This window comes from Lathamus discolor, chromosome 6, assembly GCF_037157495.1.
Source record: "Lathamus discolor isolate bLatDis1 chromosome 6, bLatDis1.hap1, whole genome shotgun sequence".
Lineage (NCBI taxonomy): Eukaryota > Metazoa > Chordata > Aves > Psittaciformes > Psittacidae > Lathamus > Lathamus discolor.
The window spans coordinates 18,246,458-18,261,880 of NC_088889.1; the positions used below are offsets into that span (position 1 = coordinate 18,246,458).

General features: G+C 45.5%; 1 long non-coding RNA gene across 4 annotated transcripts; it reads right to left on the reverse strand.

The window, feature by feature from the left end:
* Positions 1-800: 800 nt before the first annotated feature.
* On the reverse strand, positions 801-14,940 carry LOC136017271 (uncharacterized). 4 transcript variants are annotated; one of them, XR_010613876.1, is made up of 8 exons: positions 14,558-14,938; positions 13,607-13,682; positions 8,054-8,152; positions 7,572-7,822; positions 7,370-7,402; positions 5,897-5,987; positions 3,056-3,311; positions 801-2,414 (listed from the first exon to the last, which is right to left on the reverse strand). It is a non-coding gene; the product is annotated as an uncharacterized LOC136017271 (long non-coding RNA). The 4 variants fall into 4 exon arrangements; XR_010613877.1 differs by having other exon boundaries at positions 3,056-3,187; positions 7,572-8,152; positions 14,558-14,940; XR_010613875.1 differs by having other exon boundaries at positions 7,572-8,152; positions 13,607-13,677; positions 14,558-14,939.
* Between the last annotated feature and the right edge of the window lie 483 nt (positions 14,941-15,423).

Here is a 15,423-nt window from a genome sequence, read left to right on the forward strand (position 1 = left end):
GGCTTGGGTATGACCTCTTGAATCATCTGCCGGATCTTTGAGAGCTGTAATGGGTCACAGGAATGATGTGCCCTGGCTGCAGGTGAAGGGTCTGGGATCAGCATCCTTCTCTTGGCTCCCTGCCTCGCCGTCGGGGGATTGCTGCAGCCCACTCTCATGGGCTTCCTTCCCTGACTTTCTCTTCTAACCAAGCCAGCAGTTCCCAGAAAACAGTCTAGTTGCTATATTAAGGTGATCCAGCCTTCAGCATCTCTTTGTTTCTGGGGAGTCTTAAGCAAATCAAGTTGCAAACTATACACAGAGCACCACAGTCTCTGTGTCAGACAAAAGGACAGCCCAAAATGAGAGGGAGGGCAAGAGCGGAAGCTCCCTGTTTGCATTCATCTCTGACATGATGGATTCCCCCTTTCTGGTAGCAGCCTTGATATAAATAAAGCTTTTGTGCAAGAACTCTTCACCACCAATAGTCAGGGGGTCATAGATAATAAAAGACCTGGCAGCTCATCTTCCATTGCTCCCTGTAATCAGCAGGATTTTCCCTACTGAATATTCACCAAGGCTACTTTATCTAGCATGCCTCTGAAATCTCCAGGGATGGGACCTCGGCAGATGCCCTCAGGAACACATTTTTTCATACTTGAAACCTTCTCACTGCGAGGAAAAAAACCCCAAAACTTCTGATATATAACATAAAAAGCCATCTCTGAGTAAGTTAAAAAACAGTGAGAGCCATCTGTAGGCCAGAGATAGCAGAGGTGTTCAGCGCTATAGATTTTTTTCCCCAAGTATTTCCCTTCATGTATTTTTTATGTATTGTCTTGATTTTATTGCACTTTGCATCCACACCCACTCTACATCATGACACAGTTTCGATATTTGTGGACATTCATCTCTCTTTTCAGCCTTATCCCCATCTCAGACTACATTGGCTGAGGCTCTTCACATAAGCCGGTTTCTCAAAGGTTGCTGTCAACTTTGCTGCCTTTCTCTTTCTTTAAAATATCACTCTTGAAAAACATAATAATGTGAAGACAGAAGGGCTGTGCTCATCCATAAGGCACAAATACCCAGTCATTTGCGTAAGTGAGGTATCACCCTGGCATCCTGCTCTCCGTGGCAAACTACATGCATGTGTCACACATGTTGTGGTGTAACATATTTGTTAAATCTATTTATTGCACATCTTTGACCACTTTACCTACCTTCAACCCATGCTGCCATCTGTTCTGTGGCTACCACCCCCCATCTACCCTCCTGAGTACCTAGGGAGGGCTGCCAGGAAAATGGTTCCTCTTTTTCTTGCCAAATCTGGAATTTCAGTTGCAAATTTACCCTAGCAAGAGTGCCAAGGGGAGACAGAGTCAATACCAAACCCGCTCCAGCTTTCCTGCTGGGCACATTTTCAATTCTGTCACTGTAGCTGAAAAGGGGAGCTGACTTCCATCAGAAAGGGGTCGTGCCCAGCACTGCAAGAGGAATCAGCAGTTGTGTCCAGCCTGGGAAGAGCAGATCCTCAAAGACTTTAAAACTGCAATGTCTGTAGGATCAGAAAATAATTCCATTGTCCACATGCATGACATTCTCAAAACTCTGTACATTTGTCCTCACAGAAACTAACGCAGCTGGCTGCAACGAATGAGGGTCTTTTTGAAAACAGTTCCAATAAAGTGTGTTAAAGCCACCTAGATCAGTCCTGGAATTGTTTTTCCACAGAAAATATATAATATCCATATCGTATAATATCCATAAGAGTGTTTTTGTTTGCATGTAATACAACCATCCTGCAATCATGTTAGAGAAAGCTTTACGCAACGCTGTACCAATGTTACACATACAATCATGTATTTCCAAAGTCAAGTAGGGTTTTCTATGCACAAGTTCCTCATAAAATGAGGCAAAAGTGTTTTTTCCTATAGTATACCCTCCAGGAGCTCTTCTCTGGAGATAATGTGTGCTCCCCTCAGGGCTGTACTGGCACTGCAGCCAGGCATGACACCCTGCTGAGATTACCAGCCTGCTCCCCGTGACTCAGCCTAGCTGAGCATTTGTGTGGGAGTGTACTTGAAATGATCCACTTTTACTGTTCCCCTGAAACACCACAGGAGCACCTGCTGCAGTGGGGAGCAGGGCTTGACCTGGTTCAGTGGGCTTCATCTCAGCAGGGCAGAGGTAGGTGATCCATCTAGGCTGATGAAAGACCCCTTCAGGAGAGGAGGTTGAGAAAGAGCTCCCAGCAAGTCCACTTCACGCTCTCTCCGTCCCCATCCTCAGAGGCAAGGACCAAACAGATGAGCTGGTGACTCAGAAAGTCCTTTGATCTTCCTGGCTTTCTCATCTCCCCTGAGGCTGACGAGCTCCTGTGTGTATAATCTTGGCCATCAAATCCTTCCTCTCCAGCATGCTTCGATAATGGTCTGGAATACAGGATCATTTATTTCAGACGGCACTTGTATCAGGGATGCAATTTATGATTACCATGGTGTGGGTTACCATCATATACTGGGCTCATTACCCCTACACAGCAGTGACGATGGGAGACTTGAAAGCACAGGCAGAACACAAGGTGTTAACCTCAAACATGCTGAAGGCAACCTGTGTCTGCCCCAGCCACATCCTGGGAGGTCACATACCAGGTGATACACCTCCCTCCAGGGCCAGGGGTGGCCATATACTGCTGACACGGTTTTACAGGGCACTTCAAAGCACGGTGCAGACTCTGTGTGGGCCCACGGGAGGGGTGAATTTGCTCCCAACAGGAAGCATTTCTCTACCCCTTGGCTAAACTGTAAATTTAAAAGCAAATACAAATTGCAACTGGCTGCTTTCAACATCACATGCCAAAGAAGTATCAAGTTCTGTGATACAAGGCAGAAGTAGTGCCCAATACTAGAGATGGAAAATTAATTTCTATTAGCCTATGAGACTGTCATTCCTGGGCAAAAGATGTCTTTGATGAATTCCATCTCGTTTTGTGTTAACAAATTGCCTGCAAGTAGATTGCAGTGTCTCCAAGATTTATTCACTATTTGAATATACTTGCTAAATATTTACTTGCCAGAGAGTTATTCCTGGAGAAATTCTTGATCTGCAGCTTATTCACGAAGCAGTTGTTACTGGCGTTGGATAGCTGAAATTCAGGGAGCTTTGTTTAGTTTTGCTCAGACATGCAGGTTACCGGGTATTGTCTCTGCCATCCAAAAACATGGATACAACTGTTACAGTGGGGTTTGCTCAACTTCTCTCTGATGTTAGTTTTAATTTGACTGTTTCCATAATGATTCCTCTAACTCAAGTTATAACCCAGAACATTCCTGGAAAGAAAAGGGGTGTGAACACAGTCAAACCTAAATCATTGTTTGTTTATTTGCTGAAAAACTGTGGTCAGTGTCATTTTCTGTGCACTGGACACAGATGATGTGCAGGGTTGCATCCAACTGCAGGGTAGGTGCCTGAGGTATATATGCAGCTAAAACTTCCATGAAAGTTGTTAAAATCTCCTTGTTCAGGAAAAACCAGCCAGCCTGTATTCCAGCCTTGCCACCCAGCTGTTCTTTCATTTGGACAGATAATAATTGTATCTTAAGGCTACTAGAAATAACCAATCCATAATTAAAAGGCTGCTGGTTTTAATGTACATAAAAAAGGCCTACCACTCACTTTAAAGGTATACAATAAATCAAACTGCATTTTCTTGCCACTGGGTAGCACTTTATTTCTCTGAGAGTTGGCACCACTTCAAGACTCAATTTTTAGGAGAAAAAGAGCAATTGTTGCCCCCCTGGACTTCATGGAAGATGTGGTTGATTACTTAGAAAAAACCCCAAACAACCCATTCCTGCTGTTAAAAACAAGTAACATGACAGAAAATTCAATCATTTCTTTTGCCTCTCTCCCTCCCTCCATCCATCCATCCACCCATCCATCCTCTATTCAAACTTAGGACAAGCACTTAGTAAGGAATAGGATCTCTTCTCCCAGCATCTTGATCAAAAGCATGTTTTTCCTCAAGTTTCTTTGGAGCTAATTCTATGAGTGCGTATGTCTCAATCCATTTGCGTGTTAGGCTAAGAGCTATTTTGAAGCTACGTGCAAGTACTGCTCATGTTTTTTTCTGGAGAGGCAGCCAGAACTTCTGGTATGTGATCAGTCCCTACTCCCATTTGTCACACCATTCACTAAAGGGACATAAGATACAGTTTTAATTAGAGTTGTCTTCAAGCAGGAGCTGAGCTTTTGACACTGCAATGAACTTAAGTTTCAAATAAAAGGCTGGGACCCACGGCCCTTCTCTGGCAGACCCTCTACTGGCTGACCTAGACCTGCTTGGTTCCCAGAAGGACATGGAAAATCCTTTGTTTAGTACAGACCTACAGCCCTACCCCACTTATCTACAGTCAGCTGTGAATGGCCCAAAATATCCCTTTCTCCTACTTGTAACTAGGAATGGATATGTACTTTGTCTTGGTCTCTAAAATATGTATGCTGTCTGCAAACTAGGAGAGCTTTCACAGTCTTCACCAAAAAGCCACTGGGCTACATGCTGTCACATGGTGGATTTGGCTTGTTTGTAAATAAGGAGGATACAGATAGTACATCTGATGATACAGCCTCACTGGCTGGAAAAATGAGAGGAGCAGAGCCAGCAGACCTACAGTGACCAGTTCCCCAAAACCAAGAAGTACATAAGCAGACCCCTCTCTCAGGATGGACCTGGGGAGGTGGGGAGGCAGCAGTGTGATACCCTCACATAGAAAAAACAAAGCTAGGCAGCAGATAAAATGTTGAAGTTAATGGTGAATGAAGAATGGTGAAGAATTTCCTTACCAGTGGAGGCAGTGCATCTTTCTGAAGTTCTCCTTACCCCAGGAGTGTTGAAGGACTTGCCACAGTTCCAACTTTTATCCCAGGACTGCCAAGACCACCACTAAAACATGTTGCTAAGGGCCTTGTCTGCATAGTGTGTGAACACTTCCAGGGATGGTGATTACACCACTTTCCTGGGCAGCCTGTTCCAATGCCTGACCACACTTTCAGGAAAGACATATTTCCTATTATCCAGTCTAAACCTCACTGGCACAGCTTGAGGCACTTTTCTCTTGTCCTACCACTTGTTACCAGGGAAAAGAGACCAGCCACCTGCTCTTTCCATCCTCATTTCAGGTAGTTATAGAGACCCAGTTTTGTATAAACAGAGCTGTGACTGCACTGTAGATGATGGAGCAATATTTGTGTCACCTGAGCATCCTGGAGCAGGTTGTTAGTGAGAGCTGATCCCATAGGATGCTGAGTGGGTGCCTATAACACCAGCCACCCACCCACCACATCCTGGCCTCTCCGGGCCCTGTCTTGTCATGCTTTCCCTCCCCTGTAAAAGCACTGCAAATTAAAAGCTGCTTATTATTGCTGAGGTTGTCCTTAGGCTGATCAATGTGTTTATTCTTTCAGAGGGATCACAGCACTCCACTTGCTCCTTGTTGGAGGCTGAGGAACACAGATTAAGGGAGCTCCTCTAAACAAGTAGTACAGGTTTCAAAAGAGGCACAGAGATCAAGTAAATCATAAAGAAAATTTCTGTCAGCAGCACTGCTTATGCAAAAAAACTGTGCCAGATCTCACCACCTTTCACACTCTCCCCCTCCAAATCACAAACACAAGCTGGCAAATCATGTGAGAAGCTGTGCAGGGAAAAATGACATTCAGGTGGTGGTGCAGACAGTGCCAATATTGAGGGAGGCATGCGAGTGCCTAACAGAGCCCCGTGAGCTCCAAGGCGTGAAGGGCAGTCCACTGCCACCAGCACAGGGGACCAGTGGCAGCCATGTGTGAGGTACTGGGGCCTGGACAAGAGGTTCAGCAGGAAAACTTCAGTGTAAAAACATCTGACTTGCTTCCTTACCTGTTGCAGCAGCTAGCTTTTCATTGCTTTCTTCTGGATGAAGGAGGCACTTCTTCTTGGCATCTTTGTCCAGTTGCGACTGCAAGAGAGCCTGTAGGTGTGGGCCAGTATTAATGTTCCTTTCTCCTCACAGCAGCCAGGCAGGACATCAGCTTGAAGTCTGTGTGCACCTTAAATGCTTTATCCTTCATTTCCCTCCTCCCCCTTCAATACTGCTTTTACAATCCCACCCAAACTGCAGCATGGATCTTCTTCTGAGGGGGCTAGTGAGGAGCAATGCAGAACAGGCATTTTTGGAGCTCACATCCAAGCAGAAACCCAGTTAAATGAAGAGTCAACATGTTACCAAACCAAGAGCCATCATTTCTGCAAAACCCTTGTAGTACGCAGGGCTGATTTTCCAGCTAGAAGGTAAAAAACCATCCAGGGAGACAAGAGGACTCTGGTGTGGGTGCCCACCTCACTGGCCCTCTGCCCACCCAACTGCTCTTGCAGATAGCAACCTGTGTATCTGCGTGACAAAGTAAGTATGGTAACAGTTTTGAAAGAGAAAAGGTGAGAATGTCCTCTGTTATTTTTTTTAGATTTATGCATACATCTATTTTGAACATTTATGATTAACATTGTTGAATAAAATAACAAAAATAATAATAAAGCCTGTGTTTCTATACTCCATGTTATTCCATCATCAAACCTTCATTTCCCCTATCTTTTATTCCAGCATCACAAACCAATCAAATGCCAGTTGGGTGCCTCTAGAGACAAGGCAAAGATCTCATGCTTTCACAAGGAATCTTTTAGGTGTTATGCTTGCTCCCAGGAGCTAAGTAGCAGATGAATATTTTCACTTGAGGGTGGGACTTTCGTGATTTAAACATTCTTCTGCTGCAGAATGCAATGAAACAGAAATGCCGAGTAATTCTGAGTTAAGTTAGGAAAACAAATTACTTTCATTTTGACTCAAGTGTTGGACTTAGGTGAAAGAAAATCATCCCTTTCTACATTTCTTTTTTATTATACGATTAAATTTGACATTAGCATAATTAAGAGAAAGCTGTTTGAAATGTGACATTAAAGATGATCGAAATGGAACCTTTCAAGTTGAAATTTTTTTAATCACCGTTTTTGTTTGTTTGTTTGCTGGCTTGTTTCACCAGAATTTGTGATCAACTGTGTTGTCATCTTTCTGTGGAACATTTCAAATTAGATGAATTAGCATTTTCTGACAGGAAAAATACCCCTTTCCACAGGGAAATGTCCATTTATCTCACTTCCTCACTGAAAATTTTGACTTTATTCTAATGACTTGCACTGCTTTTCAATCTGTAACGAGGCATTTCCATAAAAGCTGTTAGTTACTTCTTTGAATATATATAGATTATCTATAGCAACAGTTTCTTTTAAATAAGGGAGAAAACCAGAAATATATAAAAAAAAAGCAATAGATTATTGAAAAGATAAATAAGATCCTACCCCAGTTTCACTGTAAAGCTTGTGATGTCTTTCCTGGGGGGAAAAAAACAATATTGTGAATGTTCTGAAGCTGGTCTTGGCTATAATTGCAGAATTTAATTAAGTTAATTTAAGTTATTTATTTAAGTTAATTAAGCCTCATTTAATGGGCTCAGGCCAAGGGGAGTGTTGGTATTAAAGTTGTGTAAGGCTTCATTTCTACCTTTGCATCTCAGTTGCAGCATTAGCATAGTCCAGCCGTTGTCTGACTGGAATGTATGGGACATGGCTGCGATGTGTGGGGGACAACTGGAAAGTCTCAGCAAATGCAGTGGGGGAAACCAATTCTAAGGACTCCTTCTCCTGAGTCTCTGATCCTAAGTGACTTTCCTTCCCAGGCTGTTCATTTTCGGTCTGAAGCTTCACTGTGCTTCCTTAGATGTCCTGTCATATCTGAGCAGCTAACAGCAAGGTCTAGGAAGAAAAGGCATTCAAGAACATCTTTGGGTTTTTAAGTACCATCTGAGGCATCTTCTAGTAGTTTGGACATAGCCCTACCCTCTACCTCAATAGGAGGAAGAAATTTAGTCAGGGAAGAAATGTTTCACCATCACTAGGAATCACAGAAATCTTGAAATTCCACTTCTCAGATTACTTGAAAACCATACTTTAAAAAACATACAGTTTTGGAGGTAGTCACTTAACTGAAGTGTTGATGATTCTCAGGAAGTTCCTGGCGAGAAAAATCACTTGCTCCTCTTCTGGTCTCACCATGGCTCACTCAATCCTTCATGTTTGCTGCGTCTGGTGAACTCATGAAATTATTCATTTCATAATCACTTAAGACTGAGCAATGATACGGAAAAATGTAGTATGTAATGGAAACGGTGACCTGTCAACTCATGTGGGCTGGTGTCAAGGAGGCTGCTAATTATAGCCCAACATGTAAATACTCCTGGAAGATGATTGTACTTATTTGGACTAGTGCAATATTAATTAAATACTTTGATTGTTTCTGAGACAGACTTTTGTAAGGAGGGGGAGAAGTTGTCAAGGGAATTAACCTTTTCATTGCTGAAAAGACTGTTGTCTTCCCTGGAAACTGCAGCAGAAGGGTTAGTCTGAAATTTCCTCACTTTTTTGTCTTTTCTCCTGTCTTTGACCTACTCTTATGACACCTCCCATCATCATCTGTTTGCCTTTGATCTCCCCTGGATCTGTGCCCATGCCTCCAGCAGGCAGACACCCAAAGGGGAGGGATGAGGCAGAGCTGCTGGCAAGGAACCAAGGTGGCCTTCATCTGAGGCCAGAGTGCCCAGCTGCCCAGCACTTACAGAAACAGACAGCTTCCATCTCCTACACTGGGTTCCCCATCAGCTTCCCAGTACCACACAAAATTGTCCCTCCTGGCTAAGGCTGCCCTGAATCAGGAGAGGGAAGGGGAAGGTGATGCACAAAACCACAAACCAAAGGAGCTGGGATCATCTCTGTAAAAAACTACTGAAGACTTTGGGGGTTCAGAAATGGCAGGACAAGATGGTGCTGCCCATCTGACTCATCCCTCGAAGAAAACAAACAGCAGTGGCATTGCGTATGAGAGGCAAAGACTAAGAACAGGAGGTGTTGTGAAACCAAGGAAAGTCTATTTGGCTTTTCAGTTCCTGCAAGACACAAAGCTAAGCTTGGGCTCAGCTGCAGGCTCTCTAGGACTGATGAATATTTCACAGGGGTGCTGGGTTTGCAGGGAGCCTGGGGCTGCCCTACAAGCAAGTAAACTCATGTGGAGGCAGGCTGCAATCTGCGCTGGCCCAGGGTGTTGGTAGGCAAAGCAGACTTCTCAGCCTGCAGCTAGGTTCCAAGGAAGCTTCAGGCCACATTTCAAGTAAGCTTGCTGTTACCTTATGAACTACTCTACAGGACGTGTTGAGTCCAGCAATATCTTTGAGTGACTCTGGGGACAGTGTTTCCCAGCAAGTCCTTCACTTCAAGTGAGCCAAAGCTTTGTGTTGAATGAATCTTCCATTACAGTTAATGGCCTTGAGATGGTGCATGTTTGCATCAATTCAGCACAATCTAAACCTGCTGTTCCTGCACCTTGTCTTGAGGCACACTATAGTGTGCCTCAGCTTGTCTCTCCCCTGAGTGCCTGGACAGTACCCCCCACCTTGCACACATGAAGCAGTAGAAAAGCAGGCAGTATGCAGAAGCCAAACCTTGCAACTCCCAGGATTCTGTGCCCTGTGGAGATCCTGCTCTTTTACTTCTGGTCCAAACATGTAACTGGCCCTGTTCTGACCAAAACCAGCAATCCTACCTGCTGTTGACATACCTGAGTGGGAACGCCAAGGGGGAGCTGAATCAGTGCCTCTTCAGAGAGCATGACAGCTCTGCTTTACTCAGGTAATGACCCTGGTCTCCCATTCATCTTTTCATTATGGTCTGTAGGACTAGGGAATTCAATCTTATGTCTGGAGCATAAGAGATGGCTCTGGGTCAGAGCCACCACTAATGCACTCTCAAGGACTCTCCATAGCTGCATAGCATTGTCTTGAAGATGCAGGGGAAGGACGAGTGCTCTTTCTGCCCCAGGAAGGCAGAAGATGTTAAATCAACATAATGAGAGCTGATGAGAAACAATAGAGGCATCAGGACAGCACAGAGAAATGGAGAGTTATGAGACCTGGATGCTGTGGGCCCAAGTGGCACAGTGACATGCATGCTAATTTCTCCTTTCTCCTGCAGCCCTACTGACCATCACGGAGTGCTGCTGAGCCATTGACTGTCAAGCAGTGATGCTGGGAAAGGATGGTGCTGTGCCACCACCAGCTGCCCCCTGCAGGGGCCTGGGTACCAGGGCCACCAGCTGTGGCAGGATTTCCAGCTGCGGACGCGCTGGGGGATGCCCTGGCTGAGGGATGGCTGCAGACTTCTCTCCCCGGACCCCCACAGGAGGCAGAGGCCAGGGTGACATTCCCAGCACAGTGGCAGCAGCTCTCCCTCCAGATTGCAGCTTTGCAAATGCCCAAGGCAAAGTGCACAAAAATGCTCCCTCATGCTGTTTTGAAGAGCTGTGGTCTTGCTGCAGCCTGTTTCTTCAGGGCATATTCCCCAGCCAGCGGTGCATTCATTGCCCCCCACAAAAAACACTGAAGATGTGTAAGTTCTTCATGGTCTGTGTGTGAGTGAAAACAGGACAAAGCACAGGAAAGCAGTACAGGCCAAAGACAAAAGCCCAGGTGAAGAAATACCAGGCATAAGCTTGGTGATGCTGTGCTAATCTTAAAATGCCTGAAACAAGGATGCTGAGACGAAGAGAATGCTTTTCCATGGAAGTCCTTTTCTAGGGAAGAGCAGCCTGGGTTTAATGGCTGGACTTGAAGTTAAAGGGTTACAGCCTTGCATGGAGCAAATGAAAACACAGATTGATCAAAGCTGCCATTTTTTACCGATAACTTGTTTGTTCAGAGGCAGTAGCTGCTCCTCGTGCTGATTGTCTCACTGCATAATCACCACCGGCAGCTTCCCTTATCCTCTCCTAAAGATCCTCTGCATGGATTTTTTCTTTCCAATTGCATTTAGGGGCTGATAAGAAAGTTGCAGCATAAATTAAACAGGATGCCTGGGGACTCCGATTCAGAACTAACCTAGATGAATTCCTGAGTGAGAGGGCAAGAAAGAGTGATGCCAAATGCAGTGCCTGCCTGCCTGACAGCTTCTCCCTTGCCATGCTCACACCAATTAAGCGTAGCTGCATGGATAGGGTGGCCAGGAAAGCACCTTTGTACACACATGCTAATTTGTTCACAGGCTGTGACACACAATTAATAAAAGCGCCGCTCCACACATTCCCCAAAACAAAGAAGGAACACTGCAAACGTTTGGAGGCACAGAGGCTGAAAAGGGGACATGCACGGCTGGATCAAAGGCAAGCTGGATTTAGGGAAGATTTGTACTGCTCAACGCGTGCTTGTCACCAGGATCACCAGGCACTACAGACTGAAGTCCCTGTTTGGTCATTCAGAACTTTATGCTGCCAGTACGAAATAAGCAGAGGGGAGAATAAACTTTTAAAGGCAAGAGAATGAAGTGCAGGGGCATTGAATTTAAACCCAGGAGAAACAGGCTTCAAGAGCCTTACACAGACGCCTAATGTCAATGCAAGGTGCAGAGAGGCCAAGGAGAAATCCATCTTCATAATAAAATGCCTTTAGCTGGGATAGATGGATTGATGGAGAGTCAGGTTCCTGTTTCTCTACTCCCTCCTTGCTCTTTCCCCTTTATTATCTAAAATGTTGGAGTTTTTTCTAAAGGACAGGAGCAAGCAGAAATTAAATGCTCACTCTCAAAATGAAGCTGACATGAGCCTCTGGCTTTGAGGATGGATTAGTTTTGAAGGCATACTATGCACAAAATGAGGCCGGTGAGGGCTGGCAGTGGAATTCCCAGTAGGGACAGGTTCCTTTAAAACACAGATTAAACAGGGAGGAAATGCACAGCATATGAATATGAATTGAAGCTGGGCCTTGCCTGGTCTTACTTCATTTGATAAAGCACATTTCCTTATCGCATGTCAATTATTTATATTATTTAAATGTGTACCGTTAGATGAACATGTCAGCCCTGAAACAGATACACAGATGCACACAGCAAGGCACGCATGCACCAGAGCATGAGGAAAGGAAGCGCACAGCAGTCTGTTGGGCAGATAACAAGCGGGTACCCCTGCGCTTGGTGAGCTGTGAGTAATGAGCGCCCCTTTGCCTGGTCCCTGACGCATTCCTTGTGCTGCCCCTGCAGAAGACCTGCCTGTCCTCAGAGTAATTGGAATGCAGGCTCTGCTCAGCGCCCCAGGATTGTCAGCACCCGGCAGGAGCCCTGTGACGCGCTGGTGCCTCTGCTAATCTCTGGTACGTGGGACTGCTTATCTGCGAGAGAGTTATTCCTCCTTTCATCTGTGCAAGTTCACAGCAAAGGAAACACAGGAGAGCTACATTTAAATTGGATGAAATCCCTGTGCCCAGAGATTCGCTAAAGTTAGCGTTATTAGTAAAGATGTTAAAGATATCGCACTGTTCTGGCCTCTACACCAGATAAACACCTCCTCTGAATTCCCTTGAAACAAAATTGGGGTTTTTTACATGATTCCCATTCTTACATGGAATTTCTGTCTGTGTCTTCTGCTCCATGTGTATGAAGGTACGTCACATGCTTTGCAGCAAGTGCTCCTGCCTTTGAATTCTGCTATTTGCCTCCAGCCCATGAGGCAAAATAAAGGTCTACTCTGAGTACCCTTCAGTGGCATTGACCAAAGTCTGGACCCATATTTTGTAGTTGACTTGGTCGCAAACCCTGTCCACAGAAAGAGTCACGTTTTCCCCAGAGCTATGCTTGGGGCGCAAGGGCAGGTAGTGCTGTGCAGAGCTTCCTTCCTGAAGAAGGACATCTCTTTCCACAAGTCCTGTGGCTGAAATGCAGGCCACCTCTGGAAACACTGAAGGCTTGTGTATGGATGGACTATGGGCCTTGGACAGGCCCAAGAAAAAAACTGGATATGCCTAAGTTATACACTGCATCATCCCTCTAGCCCAGGAATCCCAGAAGGCTCCTCCCAGCTCTGAAAAGGTCCAGAACAACAAGGACATTGACTGGATTTAGCTCTAGTGAAGTGTTTGTAAAAGAACAAGTGTAGCCTTGTATAACAGGTGATTTTGCTGATGTTTCGCACTTTTATTAGTGAAAGAAGAACTAAAGACTTCCCTCAGCACAAAATGTGATGGGTCAGATTCTCGGCAGCTGTAAAACAGCAGAGCAGACCCAGCGGAGGTACTCCAGGAGAACCCAGCTGAGGTGTTTACCAGAAGCGCTGACCAAGGCAATTACATTTACCCTCCTGTGCTCTTGGCCCGGTGCTGTTCACTGAAATTTCCCACAGACATTTTTATCTTTCAACCACAGTGTAAGAGATGATGCTCCATGAGCAGAGAAGAAATGACACATTGTTTTCTATTGCTTTGCATGGGATTCCCCAATGCCTTTAAGATGAAGGCTCCAATTGCAATTTTCCATTCAGCTGGGGCGTTCATAATCTTTCTCTCTTGTTCCCTAGTGTTTAATATGGTATAATGTCATGCTGTGTCCTTTCCTTCAGAAGGGACTAACAGGATGTTTCACACTGCCTATCCCTCCCTCCCCTGCTCATCCATATGTTTCCACAGGATTTAGAGGACACTAACAGATACATGGTTTTATCATACTTGCCTGAAAGGAGTTTAGAAAGCATTATCTTGAAGATGATTTCATGGCAGCGCTAGTCTTCTATCCTTTGGAAGCTGCGCTAAAACAAGGCAGGAAATGGAACAGAAGTTATTAAATAGCACTGGTAAGACAGACAGATGGCCATTAACACCCCCATCACCACATTTGCTTCCAGAGAGATGGGGGTCTTTGCTTTTACTCTGCCTTGCGACAGGAACATGAAAATGATGTGTTTAGAGGGTGAGTTTCTGGACTGTCTGTGGTGCTGGGGAAAGATTTTGAACCGCAGGTTCTTCACCAGACAAAGCCCCATTTCCTCTTCCCGCTTAGGGGTTTCTTTTTGTGGGGTTTTGGTTTGTTGTTTTTTATCATGATATTTAAACCCAGCAGACATCAAGGCACTCTGTTCATTTGCTTCAGAGTTTGCTGATGCTGTCAGCAGAGCTGTGGGAAGTACAGTCTGCTTTGATGGTGGCTGCATTGGCAGCACAGGGAGCAGCCAGCCTTCCTCTACCAAAACAGCAAAACCAAGAAAACATTGCACAAGACATACAGGTGATTTGCATAACTGATGCAAAGCAGCATCCCACTGTACAAATCCTCTCCCTGCAGTCAGGTAATCTGCATCCCCACCCTGTGTCTCTTCTCTCCCACTTTCCATCCTGCTAGGCTTCCTCCTACCCATCACCATCCCTCATTCCTGCCCAGGCCCTCAGCTTGTCTTCACACCAGGAACCTGATATCTCCCTTACATCTCTCCGTCTCTCTGATCTTCCATCCACCTACCTACCACTCCCACTGACAGAAAGAAGATCCATGGGAAGTGAGGACATTTAACTAGCTAAAATGGAATGGAAGGAAAAGACTTCCAGACACGGTCATTACCCATCTGAGCTGCCTAACAAACCCCCCAAGGGAAATAGCAACAAAAAATGTGTTGCTGGAGAAACTTACCTAGAAGCTGAAGCCATTCGTTTCAGAAGGTGGCAAGATGACAGTTACACGTGGCATCTCAAAACACAAGGATTTGCCTGAGCACTCAAGCTAGCCACATGGGTGGCTGTTCTCCCCAGGCACAAGCACAGCTCTCCTGAAGGCACACCAGCAAGTGATACTGGGGCCATACTGGGTGAAACTTTAAAAAATAATGAAATAAATGAAATAACAACAGCACCAGCATTTATGATTTAAATTCTGCCCAGTTACTGCAGGCCAGGTCTGGAGCCAGCACGCATCTCTGCACATCTCTGTCTCTGGTAATGGGCACCTCTGCCTGCCTGTGCTCAGAGCCCGCAAACAGCTGGTATGTGCCCATGTGTTGCACTGACATCTGTCCGCAGCTACCACCTTCAGATGAAGCAGCTCAGCTCGTGTTTATAAATAATTGCCTGACCAGCTGCTGCCAGGCCTGGGGAAAAGGACTCAGGAAAGTCACAGAGCAAATGCAGAGCCTCCTGCATAGCACAGATGTGTCATGCCCAGTTCCTGGGGCATATTGACTCCTCCAGGTTTCTTGCTGGGGCATATCTCCGTGGTCAAGTTAAATGTGCTCACCTCTCCTATTCCTTATATAAAATACAGAGGCAGGCTGGGATGATCAGTACTGCTCCTGGTGGTGCCAAAGGAAGGCTGCCCTAAGGAGCAGGGGCTGGTGCTGACCCAGGAAGGTGCTGAAGGACAGCATGCCACTTACCTCAAAGGTGACTTGTAAGGAGACCTATGCTGAGGGAGGTTAGTCCATGGTGGGAGGAACCACCACCACCTTCTCCCGTCTCCACATTGCCTCCCCAGTAGCAAGAACAGGAAATCTCCCCTGGGGA